This window comes from Acanthopagrus latus, chromosome 14 (genome assembly GCF_904848185.1).
Source record: "Acanthopagrus latus isolate v.2019 chromosome 14, fAcaLat1.1, whole genome shotgun sequence".
NCBI classification, from domain to species: Eukaryota; Metazoa; Chordata; class Actinopteri; order Spariformes; family Sparidae; genus Acanthopagrus; species Acanthopagrus latus.
In genome coordinates, this window is record NC_051052.1 from 17725759 (window position 1) to 17737914 (window position 12156).

Sequence of the window (12156 nt, forward strand, 5' to 3'; positions counted from 1 at the left end):
ACCCGTGATCCTGCTATGATAATAGGGCCCCTTTGCAGAGATCACAAGAGGCATGTGGGTTTTTTTAATGATGTAATATAATATTCGGTAGGGATGGGATAAAACGGGCTGAACAAGTATGACTCATGTCCACCACTTTTTGGATCATGCAACTTCGAACACCAGGGGACATTGTTGAATGTGGAAAACTTGCTACAGGTGCTTCTACATCTATGCCAATTAGACCGCGAAGAACAGAATCTTTTTTGTCTTTAATTTGTGATCACTGAGGGGTTAAAAATGTGGAACCGACTGGGCTACGAAGGTTCAAGTACAATCCCCCCTGTAGATCTGAGTCTGGACCGTAGGAACAGTTATTTAGAGGTTTCTGAGTAATGAGCAGTAAGTTAACATGATTGACCGTTGACTGTCTCCTGGGTAAAAACCCTGTCGTTTTTTAACCCGACCGTCCATCCCCAACCTCCTCCAAGTGTCCCTTATTATACCACTACGCCTGACTTCCTCCTTTGCTGCTTTAATAATCAATATGGCCACTAGAGGTCGCGGCCAAACAAGAAACGTAAATTTGGGTTGTAATAAGCTGCTTTCACAGTCGACCTGCATGTTCATTTTTCCGATGGGGAAAACTTGGACTACTAACAATGTTTGTCTGGGACACATTTTCGTCTTCAGTCCTCCAACATGAGTATAATTCCCTTAAAGACTGGCTTGTATACATTTTTAACGATACAGCAATGTGCTGAAATGTATAAACTGTAAGGTTTCTTGGCTCTGATGATCAGGACAGAAGCACCTTTTAAGAAGAGGACTGAAAAACTGAACAACCCCTTGAAATTAATGTCTGCTGCCAGGCTCCACGCTGGTCTTGTGACAGCGAACGCCGCCCGCCTGACAATAGATAAAATGTCTTTTTCTAGATGGATTATTCTCGTTTCATGAGCATGGACGCGACGTTAAAAAAGTGGAGCGCTAAGAATCTAATCAGCGAGGCCATCGACAGAGACAGGCGGGACTACTCCGCGGCTAATGAATGGGCTTCTGGCTTTGGTTGTAATGAAAAGCGAGCAATTCGCATCAGAGCAGTCGGCACTTACATGAATCAATGCCTATTCTGCTGTACAACAAGCTCAACAAATGATGGTACAAAGAAATCGAGTGTACATATAAATTTGACCTGCAGACTTCTCTGTGAATAGAACAGAGATATGAATAAGACCAAAAGCTGGCTGAGCTTTAATTCATTTATCTGTGCTTTAACTCGTCCAGTAGTTGCACGTATTACTGTTTAACACTGAAGATTGTTGCTATACAACAAAATCCCTATAATTTGATTATTCTGTCACTGATGATTTACACTGTTTAAAACATACATGAAGACATTTATGGGATGAAAAGTTTTTCTTCATCATTTGTCATAAACTTGAGATTATTAGCAGTTATATTTTCTATCACTTGTGGCACAACAAATGTAATTAATTTACAGTATCATTTATTAATAATGTCAATAGTTTAAATAAATAAGGGATTGTTGTGCTTTTTCATCCTGTTTCTAGCCATCCTGGTGTCATGGCTCTTGGGGTGGCAATGCGACCATGTAACTCGCGAAACTTCACGAGTGTGTAGATGAAATCAAAACAAAGTTTGAAGATGTGCGTGGTCCGAGCCACGAGTGATGAGTACTGACGTGTGTAGCGATGGCTGGTGTTGGAACTGCGGACAATATGGTCAGTGTGTTCTCACACACATTAAAAGTTTGATATCAGGAAAACGCTTTCCACCAACTTTGACTGTGTTTGAGCACGAAGCATCAATGACGCAAACACAGAGTCCGCCTTCAGCTCCGTCAGCTCGGCTTGTGGCGGTGACAGGTCTCTGTAAAGACGTAGCTTGTTTGGTCCTATTTTGTCCTTTTTATTTCCCTGCAACTGGACATCAGCAGGAGCAGCCTTAAGTTCAAAATGGATTAGCGTGGCTCTGATCCAAACTCCCCTTCCCCTCCTGCCTGGGGCGCAAGCGGCTGGTCAGGATGGGGTCAAAAAAAGATGCTGTGGGCAGCAATCGTTCCAAAGTCTGTTACTCTTAATCCAAAATCCATGCTTCCATTTCCGATGCCGATGAATTCTGTTGTACAAGTTTAAGCGAAAAAGCAGAAAACATTTGAAGGGGCTACTGTCTGCTGCAGCAGGGTCATGAGCATGGATTTAGATTATTTTTTTAACTATGTAATCATCATTATCATCATTTGAATGTAGGTGTTTCTTCTTCTGTCTGGATACAAATTATGTAGTCATGTTGTAAGGTACGGTCTGATGATGATGGTAATCCAGTCAGCGAGGACATCTCGTCTGAAGGTCTCATCAAAAATGTATTAAGGTAATTTTCAGCTACTTTTCTCCTGTTTTTCTCCCTTCCAGTTCCCAGTTCACCTCATCTCTCCTCCTCATGTTCCAACAAAGGGGATATTGTGTAACCCACTACCGCTTGAAAATGAAAGAACAATAAGTCTTCAAATGAACACAATTCATTACAAAAATAAAAGCCGTCGCCACCAAATACTGTCACTTTAGAGCCATTTAAAAGCCAGACAAGTATTGGAGATATAAATCGATTTCGACTGTCATGTTGCATCTCACAGCTGTCGAGCCCTCAGTGATGTGAGACAGTCACACCGAGGAGAACGGCTGGATTTCCTGGTGACTCTCCAGTGCAGGATTTCCCCTCTGGTTTCCAGCGGCCCAACGTCTATGACCCTGTCACTACCGATTGCTTGTATTCGCAATTATGCCTTGTTTACTTCTGTCATTCCCTTCAGCTGCGGCAGGATGCTTATGTAACACAACATACGATGCATGATCATCAGCGCTGCTGTCTCCCCGAGAGAAATCAATTCGCCCCATCGGTTCTCGCCTTGCCCTTTCTGATAGCTCAATCCCTGTCTTTCTTCTCGGTCTCCCCTGCCTGTATGGGTGAACAGCGGGAGTCCCTTAATGGTTACTAACTGTTGCGGCTTCCACTCGCGGCACACACTAACACACAGCTTGGCCTGAGTTTGAAGCTTATTCCTTCTGAAACGTGGCACCCAGAGACAAAATGCACTCAAGCAACTGTACAGTGCTTTTGGGGTTTAAACCACTCAAACAGTTTTACAACCGCAAATGCAAGTATTTTGAAAGTGCGTCTGTTTTTGTTTTTTTTTCCTTTGAGTGCAGTCTTTTGTGTGAAACATGCCAAAAATGTTTCAAAAGATCTGAAGGAGGCATTTACAGCTCAGTCGGAGAAAAGAGGACCTGTTAAAACTCATGTCAACCTGCCTTTGCTGTAAGTCTCAAATGGACGAGTGTGCTGTGCATATGACATGACCATGACTCCCATTCGGCGCTTCGCTGCACAAGGAGGGCGGGAAATCTATTAACCTTTAAGGCAGGAGAACCACCCAGCTAGCCGGGAGGGCAGTGAATGCATCTGTATGTAAAGGTTAAGGTAGATGTGGAGCAATGATGCACAGACATGGAGGAGGGAATTGGGTGGCGGTGGGATTTTTACAGCTCACCAAAGCGTTTGCATGTATTCTCACCAGGCATGTTTGAATGGAGGAGCTCGCCAAGGTTGTAACCTTTCCACTTACTTACCACACACTCTTCTCACTGTCAAAAGGTTGAAGTATGCAGATGATGCAGCGTGGAGCATATCTGACAGCAGCCATTTTTCCTCTACCGCCCACTCACGGTGGGAGGCTTGGATGATGTGAGGCTGTCATGTTCTTGGTTGTAAGTCTTTTAAACGCAAGGAATCTGACGGGTCGTGACTATTTTATCACTCCACGATTGAGCCGCAGCTAAAAAGATGATGGCTGGTGAAAATCTGGAAGACTTTTTTCAAAGTAAAATGACATATTTGAAAACCAATCAGCTAATGTTAGCAGTCAACCATTTCCTTCCTTCCTCCTATTGTAGCGATTAACACTATCAAACAGTAAAGTTAGATAAGAAGTGGTTGAATGTCAACGTTAGATAACATTCAGACAGAAGCTAACAGGTCAGAAAATGTGTAATTTTACCTTGAAATATTGCCTGATGTTCCTTTTCAGTTGCTGATCAATCAGGAAGTGGTAAAATATTAACATTTATATGACTAGAAACTGGAATACAGCAGTTTGATGTTTGAGCCTCCCGTCCTGAGTTGGAGTGAGATTCACACTTTGCTGATACGCTAAATAACTAGCGACATTTGACCATCAGTTGTCGTAATGAAGAAAATGTAGACTGTATTCACACAGCAGCCATTTTACTATTACATCACACTCAGGGTGGGAAGCTCAAAAAGTTGTACAAACAAAACTGAAATATCAAAAATCATTTCACTGCTTCCTGATTGATAAGAAACTGAAAATCTAGAGGGATATCGTGCTGCATTTTTAAGGATTTTCTTTTATTCACTGTGTTTTGTGGTGGAAGCCCCTTAAATAAAGACTTCCTCTGCTAGTGTCAGAAGAAGTTACTACATTTTAATGAAACTGGACTTCAGGCTTCGGGCGAAATGAGCAGTAGTGCTGCATGTCAACATCCCTGCTTCCACTCTCCCCAGCAGGATGATTAGGAAGGTGCAGAGATGACTTTCACACCACAGTCATCCTCCTATAAATGCCTCCCTCAGGGAAAAAGGATTCACTCTTCTCTTTCTGACATTTGAAATGATAATAATAACAATAATAACTTTGAAAATGCACTTCATTTCATGGACATAATTACTGAGTTTGACTTGGCACTTTCTTCTACTCTGGGAACACATGATGTTGGATATATATAGCTGGAATATAAGCGGCAAAACCAGCTAACTACTGCTTTTAGGATATGTTCTTTGTGTTTTATATTGTGTGGATTTCTAGCAAAATGTTGTGGATCTGGATTTTAGCTTTCACCCATTATGCAGTGCTCAATATTATTTTTCCACTAATTTGCAAAATATGCCCAGAATTTGAATGCAGCTTCAAAAAAAATCTATGAAGCAGCGTATTAGCAGAGTAAACGGAGCCCTCAGGACGAGCGCCAAGCTTTGAAACCAACTTTAGTCGTGGTCAAACAATGTAACTACATCACTTGACGCGCTCAGTTTGAAGACGGGACAAAGTAAGGAGGCGATTTACAGCAGCATGCAAATATGGCCTGTTTTTCAGTTTAGTATGAGAATGGTGCACAAGTATTTGCTTTTATTACACTAAAAGCTAAGAGAGCTTGTGAAACATAATGTCAGCCACTGGCATCTCAAAGCTGTACGACGAGGTATGATGGGCCTAGCTGGTTAGCATGCACGCCATGTTTCAGAGGTGGCTCTCCTGAAACAGACAGCTGGTTTACGGTAACAAAGCAACAACTCCTGCTGAGTGACAGGAGTAAAGCTATGTGCCATATGGAACACCACAAAACATATAATTTGGCTTTATGTTGGAGATTAATCACACACACACGATTGTTACATAGCTCAAACCCATGCTGTCAGAATGACAACGAGCAACGAATGACAGTGAAAACATAAAATGAAACCTGAAACATGTCAGCATGTCGCAGCCACGAAGACACAAACGTGGCATAGCAAAGCTTTTTCAATCAGGGATTGAGTAAAGAAAACTTTCTCAGAGCTTTCACACATGCAGCAAAGTCCACTATGACCTTGAGAGTTATAAACAGCAGACTTTTTTTTTTTTTTTCATCAAACCTGACGGTGCAGCGGGTCTCAGGCAGAGTCACATTGGACTGGATCAGAAAGGAGAAAAAGGACAGCCAAGAGGAGCCGCGAGCTACATGTTTGTGATAATCTGCCAGCGTGAGGAAGCCGAGTAACCTGTCGGCCTGATGAAATTCATCAGGGTCAAAATAACAAGCTGCTTAAAATGAAAACTGATGCCGAGACCTTTTTTTTTTAATGTGATTGAGTTGCCTCCTCCAGATGGCACAACTCCTGTGAGTCTGAGTAACGATCGTTCTTTTTAAATTCACGGAGGAAAACTGAAACTCTATCTTTAGCGTGCTTTACATCCCAGTCAGAGAATATTTCTATGCATATAGTTATCTCCAGGTCCAGCTGTGGAGGCCAGGAAGCAAAACCATCATTTTGAGTGGTTAATGATGAGAGTAAATGTCTTGATCCTCTTTGGATCCCTGCCCAAGGCCACATTAAAATATCTAATGAGATATTTAATGGATAGCTCTGCGTACCTGTCTGACTAAAGAGTCATGATCTTTCACACTTGCAGGCTGGGCTTCCAATCCTTCCACCTCGGAGGCAATTTCTTCCATTTTATGACATACTGTGTGTAGCAGTGTGTAAAACGGCTGCAGCTGATGGCGGAAAGGTAATCAGAAAGGCCATTTTGAATCCATCATTTTGTTAATACTACACAGAAACGCTCCGCAGGTTTTAGGCAAGGAGCACTTTGCTGAATTGAGGGAAATTCAAAGGCATTCAATTGGAGGCACAGAGTGACAGCTGCATTCAGACCCAGACAGAAGCGTCTGGAGGAAAAACACTTGAGCTTATGTTCAAGACAAATCCTTTTGCTTCCAATTTCAAGTCATTACACTTATTTATTTATTTATTTATTTATTTTACTTTAGTAGCAAGAAAACGTAAAAAAATCATAGAGGGAAATGAGTTCATAGGACGTAGAAAACAGATGTTCAAGTAAAAAGTTGTGATATATCAGAATGTGAAGCAATTTAGGTTCATAATCGCCTTTTTCCTCGATATTACGTGAACAATTTCTAATGTCACTAAAAAAATTCAACTCAGCTTGTGGACAGTTTTTTAGAAAAGAGCCCACAAGCGCCTCTCAAAGTAATTTGTAAAAAAAAAAGCAAACCAGACAATTTTATTAACTTATAGTAACTAACTTTCCATTTGCACTTCAAATTCTTTTGCATTTTTTTTGGTTACATGCCCGAAAAAAAAGTTCTGTTACAACTAATAGATTTGATCAATTTATAGCAAAAAAAAGTATGGTAGAAACCCTGGTGGTTGTAAGATGAAGCTTTGAGATTATTTTCTGCAAACTGAAAACTCCTTTCAGCTTTTTGTCGCATTTTAACTTGCGGGTTAGCCGACCGTGGCCACTAGTTAACTATAACAGAATCTGAGCTTGGCTGGGTTGGAGCGGGTCTGGTGTTGGTTGCCTTGTAGTGCTGGTTGATGGAGTGATTTGCAGATGGCAGGCTTGGATGGATAACAATCTGAACCAAATTTATTTCAGGAGGGATTTTTTTCCTGTTGACTGAACTTTTGCTCAGGTGCAGTATCCAGATGTGCCACTGTTCGCATTAACGAGCTGCTCTCAAAAGTATAATGCAACTCGTTAACGGTTACATGCTGTTCACAGTTAGAGGCCCGAGAGCTGGACTGACATGTGACAGCCTTACATCTGCATCAACTTTCTTTTTTCTTCTTTTTTTTTTTTTGCATCGTTATTTTGGTACATTTCATATTTTCTGCAATAGAGCACGACAGAAAGAAAAGTGTAACATGAAGTACTCTGTTGTGAAGAAGCACTTGTGTGTGTGTACTTCCTCTGATTCTTACCTAAACGGCCATGCATTCATATATTTTATTTCCTCTGTTTTCCCGAGATAACGAGTTAATTTCCTCTGTTTTCCCGAGATAACAGGATCATTTTTGCGAGATCTCGAGATAACGAAACCTTGTTTTCTCACTCGTTATCACGGAAAAACAAAGTTTCGTTATCTCGAGATTTCAAGATAATTATCCTGTTATCTCGGGAAAACAAGTGAAATTGATGAATTATCATGGGAAAACAAAGTTTAGTTATCTCGAGATTTCAAAATAATTATCCCGTTATCTCGGGAAAACAAATGAAATTGACTCGTTATCATATATTTTATTTCCTCTGTTTTCCCGAGATAACAGGATCATTTTCGCGAGATCTCGAGATAATGAAACTTTGTTTTCCCATGATAACGAGTTAATTTCATTTGTTTTCCCGAGATAATGGGATAATTATCTCGAGATCTCGAGATAACGAAACCTTGTTTTCTGACTCGTTATCATGGGAAAACAAAGTTTCGTAATCTCGAGATTTCGAGATAATTATCCCATTATCTCGGGAAAACAAATGAAATTGACTCATTATCACGGAAAATCAAAGTTTCGTTATCTCGAGATTTCGAGATAATTATCCCGTTATCTCGGGAAAACAAGTGAAATTGATGAATTATCTCGGGAAAACAAATGAAATTGACTCATTATCACGGAAAATCAAAGTTTCGTTATCTCGAGATTTCAAGATAATTATCCCGTTATCACGAAAAAACAAAGTTTCGTTATCTTGAGATTTCGAGATAATTATCCCGTTATCTCAGGAAAACAAGATAATTATCCTGTTATCTCGGGAAAACAAGTGAAATTGATGAATTATCATGGGAAAACAAAGTTTAGTTATCTCGAGATTTCAAAATAATTATCCCGTTATCTCGGGAAAACAAATGAAATTGACTCGTTATCATATATTTTATTTCCTCTGTTTTCCCGAGATAACAGGATCATTTTCGCGAGATCTCGAGATAATGAAACTTTGTTTTCCCATGATAACGAGTTAATTTCATTTGTTTTCCCGAGATAATGGGATAATTATCTCGAGATCTCGAGATAACGAAACCTTGTTTTCTGACTGGTTATCATGGGAAAACAAAGTTTCGTAATCTCGAGATTTCGAGATAATTATCCCGTTATCTCGGGAAAACAAATGAAATTGACTCGTTATCACGGAAAATCAAAGTTTCGTTATCTCGAGATTTCGAGATAATTATCCCGTTATCTCAGGAAAACAAATGAAATTGACTCGTTATCACGGGAAAACAAAGTTTCGTTATCTCGAGATTTCAAGATAATTATCCCGTTATCACGAAAAAACAAAGTTTCGTTATCTTGAGATTTCGAGATAATTATCCCGTTATCTCAGGAAAACAAATGAAATTGACTCGTTATCATGGAAAAACAAAGTTTCGTTATCTCGAGATTTCTAGATAATTACCCTGTTATCTCGGGAAAACAGAGGAAATAAAATGTATGAATGCATGGCCGTTTAGGGCTTCCATAGGTTCTCTCTCTCTCTCTCTCTCTCTCTCTCTGTCTCTCATATTTTGTGTATTTCTGAATGTGTTTCTCTGCATTTCCTGCTCTGTTACTTCTGTAGATTGAGTTTTAGGATCCAAAAAGTTAGATTCAAGTCACACTATTGGGTAAGTTGGACAGATTCGACTGCTCGATAGACACAAATTGGATTTTTTGATCAAACTGACGATAGAGGACACGGTGCTGCTTGGGTAAAGTTTCTCATCACACCTGCCAGGACAGGAGAGAGAGGCTATTTGTGGCTAAACTTGAGTTTTTCAAATGTCCTTCCAGAACAGCATCAAATCTGGACAGTTATCTGATCTGCATTCATCAAAAACTTGTTTCTTTGGCAGCATGGGTACATCACCTTTCTGTCCGTGCTATTTCTGCCTCTCACTTCTCAAACCTCTGCCCCCATAAAAAGCCTGAAATAAAGAAGAGCCTGACAATCCACATCGCCAGCTTTTACATCCCTGCCCCATCCATTCCCCCCAAAACCATTATCCCGAGTCTGATAATCTACTCCGATAAAAAGAGAGATAGACCGAGACCCGAGCGGTGTCTCTGTTAGCTGTGATTACACAACAGCGTTATCCCCATCTCCCTCTTTGGCCTTTTGTCCCAGGTGATGTGCTGATGAGCAGTTTCTCCCTATAGGCACGCTATCTCTGCAGCTCACCCCTGGAGAGGCTGCAGACAGCCAGATAGGATCATCGCCTGCCTGCAAGAGGTCCAAGCTGGAGGCAAGACTGGGTTTTAGTTTCATCCAGTGTGTCCTTTATTTGGTTGTTTCATAGACTGAAGTGTTGGTTTGAGGCAAGAATCAAAAACTGCTGTTGGTGTGGTGAGATGAATGACTAAATGTGTAATTACTAATCACCCAAAAATGAAAATGCAGTCATTATCTGCTCACAGTCCTGCTGATGGACAGCCAGGTGAAGTTTTGTCACATTTCTGGAGCTTCACAGCCAAACAGTGTCGCAGCGTTCTCCTTAAACACCCTGAAGTAAATCAGCACTTGTTTTAAAATGTCAACAAACAACCAGCAAAAATCTATATGGATCCATACAGCTCGCCAAGTCTCTGGAAGACCTGAGATCCCAAATTGATTCCAAAAGATGTAATTAACTCGCTCGATTCTCGCTAATGCTTTTAGCTTAGCAGATATAATGAAGATATGAGATAAGCTTTACAGGCGTTGGCTGTAAATATCGTGATTTAAATGTTGTTAAAATTAATTCTGAAGCAGATCTTTAGAGTTTTAGTGGCCTGAGTTTCAGTTTCGGGTGTATTTGTGTGTTGAGTTACATCACCTACGTTGCGTTGCTCATGTTTTGTCACCTTACGAAAGGTACCGAGACTGAACGTAACCATCATTTAATGATCTCTTCCAAAACCTAAGCAAGCATTTTTTGTGCCTGAACCTTTTTTTTGTTATCTTGTAATAAGATAGCTGAAATATTAACTGTAATCTTAATCATATTTAGATTGTATTTTCTTTATTTGCATTTATAGTTTGACAAACCTCTTCAGTTTATGAATTGATTAAACACTGGATAAGTCTTTAATCTCTCCTCTGCCGCACTCCAGACTCACATAAGAGCTGAGAAACAGATAATAAAGCCTCGAGCAGTCAACCTCACCTCAGTTTGTCACTGTCAGAAGACTTGCGGTGATTATCTGAGTGAAAAGATGTGTATCCTTCACAGCAGGTGCTGCTCAACAGGTGTTACATAACGTGGACGCGCTCTTATGTAACCGCCACTGTGCATCTCAGCTTCGCCTTGTATTAATAACCACCTGGCTGATGTTGTGCCTCGTTATCTTTCATAACACCGTGGAAAAAACAACAACTTTGAAAACGTCCTCGGAGGACGCTCATTCACAGTTGTGTTGTAAACGGGGGAGGCGTGGAGTCTAAGTATAATTCACGCAGCGTCCAGTCGGTGGAGACGGACAACGAAGTCGTTCAGTGCCGCCATCTTTTCCAGCGCGTGTTAGTTTGGTTTGTCGGCAGAGTTCTGTCAAACGTTCCTCTGGATTCTAATAAAGTTGTCGAGGCCTTGTGACTTTATCGGGGATTATGTGTTCCTGTCTCGTCTGCTCGCCTCTCAGGAGATTTGTCTCCAGCTATTTGGGGAGGAGGAAGCACGTGGTCGCGTGGAACAAATGAACAGAGTGATTGTCTTTGTTTTAGGGGATTATCTGAACAAGGAGCCGTGTTTGGCAAAAAATACATGTTCTTCTTCCACCCGGAGTTGCTTAAATTGGCCAGATTAGAGCGTGGATGTTTGACCAAGCAGATCAAATCGTGCATTTAATGATCGGGAACAACTGATGCATGTTGTTTTGGCTGATTTGAGGTTATCACACCGCTCATCCTTGCACGCCGTCGCCCCTCATTCTCCCGAGGATCACACTTGACACGCACTCTCCAAATCTCTGCAATATCCACGAGCGCCACCGAGACAGATTAACGCTGCGGTTTCGCTCTAAGTCGTGTTTAATTATAGCTCTACAAGAAGCGGGGAGAGTCTCTCCGGTTCATCCCGTTACCCATCGAACAATCCCGGTAACCATGACAACAGCTCAATCAAACATAGCGCCGCTGGATTGTGGATGTCTGCTGGAGTAATGTCTGGAGGAGGAAGGTGGTTTCCCCCCACATGGAGACGGGAGAAATAAACTCACGTGTCACTTTTACCAAGAAGATACGAGCCGGAGAGACCTGCAGAAAATGATAACGCACCTTTTCACATCAATCTATGAATTTATAATTGATGCAGCGCGGCGTTCGAATGTGGGCCTTGTTTTCTCCCGAGTGATATTTGGAGAGAGCAAAGGGTGAGAGAATAGCAGGAGGTGAGACATGAAAAAAAAAAAAAGAAAAAGAAAAAAATCAAATGCCATGAATTATATAGCAACATGTCTAATTCCCGTCCCCCTGGTAGGAGCGAGCGCGGTTATTGATTGGTTCGTCTGAAAGAGAATACATTAGATGCAAAGGCACACAGTCGCCTGGCTGTGGGAGGGAAA